Source organism: Ovis canadensis, chromosome 8, assembly GCF_042477335.2.
Source record: "Ovis canadensis isolate MfBH-ARS-UI-01 breed Bighorn chromosome 8, ARS-UI_OviCan_v2, whole genome shotgun sequence".
In the NCBI taxonomy this organism is placed as follows: domain Eukaryota; kingdom Metazoa; phylum Chordata; class Mammalia; order Artiodactyla; family Bovidae; genus Ovis; species Ovis canadensis.
This window is the reverse complement of record NC_091252.1, coordinates 22,897,710-22,904,116: the sequence shown is the minus strand read 5'-3', so window position 1 is coordinate 22,904,116 and position 6,407 is coordinate 22,897,710.

Sequence of the window (6,407 nt, the reverse complement as noted above, 5' to 3'; positions counted from 1 at the left end):
CATGGACGGAGGAGCCTGGTAGGCTGCAGTCCATGGGGTCGCCAAGGGTCAGACAGGGCTAAGCGACTTTATTTCCACTTTTCACTTTTATGCATTGGAGAAGGAACTGGCAACCCACTCCAGTGTTCTTGCCTGGAGAATCCCAGGGATGGGGGAGCCTGGTGGGCTGCCGTCTCTGGGGTCACAGAGAGTTGGACACGACTGAAGTGACTGAACAGCCGCAGCTTTAAACAGAAGTTATTTTTTCACTGTCTTTAGGCTTCTGTGGTTACTATAGTGAATTATGTTATTAGCTTATTTTTCTTCATTTGTAGGCTGTGGTTAATCTCTAGACCCATTTACCATGTTTCCTTTGTCAATGTATTAAGGAGTTTTTCTATCATGTTTCTAGGTGTAGGTTTTGTTTTATTTATCTTGCCTAGGATTCATGGTTTTTGGATGGTGAAAATTCAGTTATGGAAAATTCTAGCCAATATCTTTTGACTATTTCTTTTCTTCAATTCTGTCTAGGCTCTCCTCCTGGAATTCCTATATTTTTCCTCTATGTTTAAAAAAATTCTCTTTTGTCTTTTCCATTACTTTATAGTTTCTTCAATTTACAAGTCACTACTTTTCTATTTTGCTGTTTTTAATGTCTTAATTAATTAATTTCAAAGAATAGTCTTTGAAAATTTATTGATATTTGTTTTATTTTTTTAAAAATGACTGGCTTCATATTTTGGTAATGACAATTTTAATTAAAAATTTTAAGATATTTATTTTATATCTTCATTCAATTATTTATTCATCTAATGTTCTTGAGGATCTATTTCAGGTGTCTGTTACTTCTCTTGTGTTTGCTGCTGTAGGTTATTTTCTTTACATTGTCTCTAATATTGTATTAAAATTATGTACAGAGGTAAATAGAAACTTGAATTTTGGAGGATAATACAAGCGTACCAATGTCATCATCTGCTGTGCACTTAAATGCAAGATTTTTATTTTAAAGCACATCTTTATATTTGGTGTATGACTATTATAATTGAACTAATCATAAAATTTCATGATTAATTTTGGTAGAAAAATATCTTACACAGCATAATAATAAACTATTATGAGATCTTGATATATACAGAAATTTGTGTGTCATGTAGTGTGAGGATAGCTTTACAAGAGTCACACAATAATTATTTCCTATGAAAACAGGAAGGTTGCCAAAATATGGGAAATGTACAGTATCACTATAGCACTAGGTTTTTCCCCCTTTTAAGATAATATAATCCTTGTTTAGAGAAATTAAGCTACTTACCCAAGTTCTCAAAGCTAATAAGTGACAGATATGTACTCTGATTCCAGTTTGAGTTCAAAATCCATTGTAGGAATGTAATTAGTGTAATGTAACAGTCAGTCACAGCCTGACTGTTATTACACATCCCTTGGTTTTTATCTGGATACATGGTAGCCCAAATACAAGTAGAATTTTGTACCCCGAGTTATATCTTGGGGGTGGTCATATACCAGAGTTCTGTCTGGAGGAATAGAAATGGTATGGTATCATTGTCTCTTGATTGAGGGGGTAGAACTGATTCCAGGACCCTCACCTTCCTGCCAGATACCAAACTCCCCATGCTCAAGTCCCTTATATAAAATGGCACAGCACAATGGGATGATTATACATCTGCTGATATGGAGGGTCAAGCAAAGGAGAAGCCCCAGTAAGATGGTAGGAGGAATGAAATCACATTTAGAACCATACCTGGAAAACACCTACTTCTACTTTATTGACTATGCCAAAGCCTTTGACTGTGTGGACCACAACAAACTCTGAAAAATTCTGAAAGAGATGGGAATACTAGACGACCTGACCTGCCTCTTGAGAAATCTGTATGCAGGTCAGGAAGCCACAGTTAGAACTGGACATGGAGCAACAGACTGGTTCCAAATAGGGAAAAGAGTATGTCAAGGCTGTATATTGTCACCCTGCTTATTTAAATTATATGCAGAGTACATCATGAGAAACGCTGGGCTGAATGAAGCCCAAGCTGGAATCAAGATTGCTGGGAGAAATATCAATAACCTCAGATATGCAGATGACACCACCCTTATGGCAGAAAGTGAAGAAGAACTAAAGAGCCTCTTGATGAAAGTGAAAGAGGAGAGTGAAAATGTTGGCTTCAAACTCAACATTCAGAAAACTAAGAACTTGGCATCTGGTCCCTTCACTTCATGGCAAAAAGATGAGGAAACAATGGAAACAGTGAGAGACTTTATTTTTGGGGCTCCAAAATTACTGCAGATGGTGACTGCTGCCATGAAATTAAAAGACACTTGCTCCTTGGAAGAAAAGTTATGACCAACATAGATAGCATATTAAAAAGCAGAGACATTACTTTGCCAACAAAGGTCTGTCTAGTCAAAGCTATGGTTTTTCCAGTAGTCATGTATGGATGTGAGAGATGGACTATAAAGAAAGCTGAGCACCGAAGAATTGATGCTTTTGAACTGTGGTGTTGGAGAAGACTCTTGAAAGTCCCTTGGACTGCAAGGAGATCCAGCCAGTCTATCCTAAAGGAAATCAGTCCTGAATATTGATTGGAAGAACTGATGCTGAAGCTGAAATTCCAATACTTTGACCACCTGATATGAAGAGCTGGCTCACTGGAAAAGACCCTGATACTGGGAAAGATTGAAGGTGGGAGGAGAAGGGGATAACAGAGGATGAGATAGTTGGATTGCATCACCGACTCAATAGACATGAGTTTGAGTAAACTCCGGGAGTTGGTGATGGACAGGGAGGCCTGGTGTGCTGCTGTCCATGGGGTTGCAAAGAGTCGGACACGACTGAGCGACTGAACTGAACGGAACTGATGAAGGGTTAACTGTATGTGTGATTTTCAGATGTTGATTGCAAAGAAAAGGGTGTGTGGTTCAGTTCCACTTTCTCCTTTGTTCTTGCTTGATCACTAATGGGCTTACAGAAGATCAAGTTTAAGGATGTTCCCATGTTAAAAAAAAAAAAGACAATTTTGCTGTGGCCATTGCTAGATTCATAATACAGTTAATCCTTGAGCAATGCAGGGGTTAAGGGCACCCGCACCTACCATAGTCAGAAATCCGTGTCACTGCAGTAGGTAAATTACCCTTATTGAAGGTTTCATATCCACAAATTCAATTAGTCTAATTGTGTAGCATATATTTATTGGGGGGAAATTCCACATATATGTGGACTTCAGTAGTTCAAACATGTGTTGTTCAACAGTCAGCTGTACGAAAAACCTAGTTTAAATCAACTTTTAAAATATAAATCACGTTGACTAGATATGTTCAAAAGTTTCAAAAGAAGATTCCTCTCCCCATTTTATTATACATTTATTTTCCTATGCAGGAGTAATGTCACCACATTAGAAACAAGTAGGAAATTACGGAAAAAAAGTCACCCATAAATTCACACCTTTTCTTTCACATTTTGTGAGTTTTCTAGCTATTTTAATAAGCTTTATTTTTAACAAAAGACATATAAACAAAAGTACCAATAATAGAATATCTTTTTTGTTTTTTTCAATTTCCATGTTATGCTATATTTTTATATATTTCTACCTGGGACCAAAATTATCATTTTAAGTGAGTGTATGGCACTCTGTGGAGATGCTGCATTTATTTAACTGGACATTTCATATTGTTCCCAGTTATTTTCTTTGATAAATTTCATTTTCACCATGTACTGGAAGGGTCCGTTTTAGAATGTTACCTCTGGGTCTCACTTTCCTTCTCTTTAAAAGAAGATAATGATGGTTCTTATTTTTAAAATCCTAGAGAAAATTAAATTCACACTTGCTCCTTAGGTGTACAGAGCAGTTCCTGGCACATGGTAAATGCAAAGGATAAAACGTTTCAAAATTGTATATTTTAATCGCTTGAGTTGATTGGAAAAGATAGACTTGATGAAGTGTAAGCAGAAACTAACTCTATTCCTTCTCTCTTTCTCCCTCAAAACCTGTTCTTTTTCTCTTCCTTAGATGGAAAGTTCATGATTTTACTGTCTCTCATTAGTAATAAACTAAAAGACCTCTGTTTTGATGATAAAAAATCTAGTCTGGTCTCATAATTATTCCATCATTGCAATATAGTCTAGAGTAAAACTTAAAACTTTGAACTCATGCACAATTTAAAGCTTCTCTCCAGCTAATTCTCATAGCTGATCCAGGCTGGGAATCCTGATGTGGGAGAGGAAGATGTATTACTTGCTTCATTATAGCACCATGCTCTCTCCCCTTCTACTTTCTAATAAAAGTTGCTAAGTAATAAGCAATTTTGAAAATTTCCTCATTTTATTTTTTTCTCCCAGATAAATGTCACGGCTTATTTAGGGGTTTAAGACAAGTTTTGCCTGGCAAGAAATGATTAGCATTTTTTTTTTTTTTTGGTGAGAATTAACTGATATGGATGTCATTCAGCTTTCTTAGAGAATTCGTAACGATCTATTCATTGAAAGCCTGGCCAGTATGAAAAATCCCTGGAGTCACAAAATGAGAAAAATTAAAAAGAAAATAAACAAAAAAAACCCCTGATGATCTGAGGTGGGTCCATCACCAGCTGAGCAAAATTTTTAAACTATTGGGTTTCTCTTACTTGCCCTAAGTTCAGCTCAGTCCCTCAGTCGTGTCTGACTCTTGGAGACCCCATGGACTGCAGCGCTCAGCCTTCTTCACAGTCCAACTCTCACATCCATACATGACTATTGGAAAAACCATAGCCTTGACTAGACGGACCTTAGTCAGCAAAGTAATGTCTCTGCTTTTGAATATGCTATCTAGGTTGATCATAACTTTTCTTCCAAGGAGTAAGCGTCTTTTAATTTCATGGCTGCAATCACCATCTGCAGTGATTTTGGAGCGCCCCCAAATAAAGTCTGACACTGTTTCGACTGTTTCCCCATCTATTTCCCATGAAGTGATCGGACTGGATGCCATGATCTTTGTTTTCTGAATGTTGAGCTTTAAGCCAACTTTTTCACTCTCCTCTTTCACTTTCATCAAGAGGCTTTTTAGCTCCTCTTCACTTTCTGCCATAAGGGTGGTGTCTTCTGCATATCTGAGGTTATTGATATTTCTCCCAGCAATCTTGATTCCAGCTTGTGTTTCTTCCAGTCCAGCGTTTCTCATGATGTACTCTACATAGAAGTTAAATAAGCGGGGTGACAATATACAGCCTTGATATACTCCTTTTCCTATTTGGAACCAGTCTGTTGTTCCATGTCCACTTCTAACTGTTGCTTCCTGACCTGCATACAGATTTCTCAAGAGGCAGGTTAGGTGGTCTGGTATCCCCATCTCTCTCAGAATTTCCCACAGTTTCTTGTGATCCACACAGTCAAAGGCTTTGGCATAGTCAATAAAGCAGAAATAGATGTTTTTCTGGAATTATCCTGTTCCAAATAATATTGTACTAACAGTTATTCATCTTAGTGTACCAACCAACAATAAAATGTTACAGAAAAATTGTTAGTAATGTTGATTTTACTGATTTATGATTTTATTTCCACTTTGTATTTCATAACAATATCCATTTCTTTTGAATTACTATGTCCTATTTCAAAGGCATCTTTTATCATGGAAAACACATCAAGAAGTCTAAGGTATCTGGCATTCATAACAAGAATTGGTTTCGAAGCCAGTATCTTTTTATCAATACTGGAAAATAAATTTGTGTCCCTGTAACCACTCCATATGCAATCTGGAAAATGACATAACCAGTGATGGGAAGAGGAGATGTACTTATGAGAGCTAAACATTTGAAATATAAATATTATTTAAGAGGCCTCACAGGTAAGGTTAACATTTCTAAAGCTCCTGGAGCAATTAGTCTTACAAACCACTGGACTGATGAAAACCTGAAATAGTACAAATTCCAAAATTTTGTGAACTTCTGTATCTCACAAATGATGAATGGAAGCCATAACAGGGGTTTTAAAGTAGAAATTTTTGGCAACAGTGCTTCATGTGGCAGATTAAAATTTTTATTTTAACCATTATAATCAAAATGATATTTTAAGGACCAAACAGCACAATGTGTCAAAACCTTTCACAAACTATGAGCTTCTACCTGTGAAAAGTGTAACAGTTTCTGCTCAGTCATTTCCAGCTCTACAACACAATGGACTGTAGCCCATCAAATTCCTCTGTTCATGGGATTCTCCAGATAAGAATACTGGAATCAGTTGCCATTCCCTTCTCCAGGGTAACTTCCTGACCCAGGGACTGAACCCTGGTCATCCTATATTTCAGGCAGATTCTTTATAGTCTGAGCCACCAGGGAAGCCCAAGATTCTACCTAAACAGTGTTAATTACAATTAACACTTTTTGTAACATTTTGCTGATGAGCACAAAAGCACAAGACAGAAATAATCTTTTAAACCATTCATTTCATT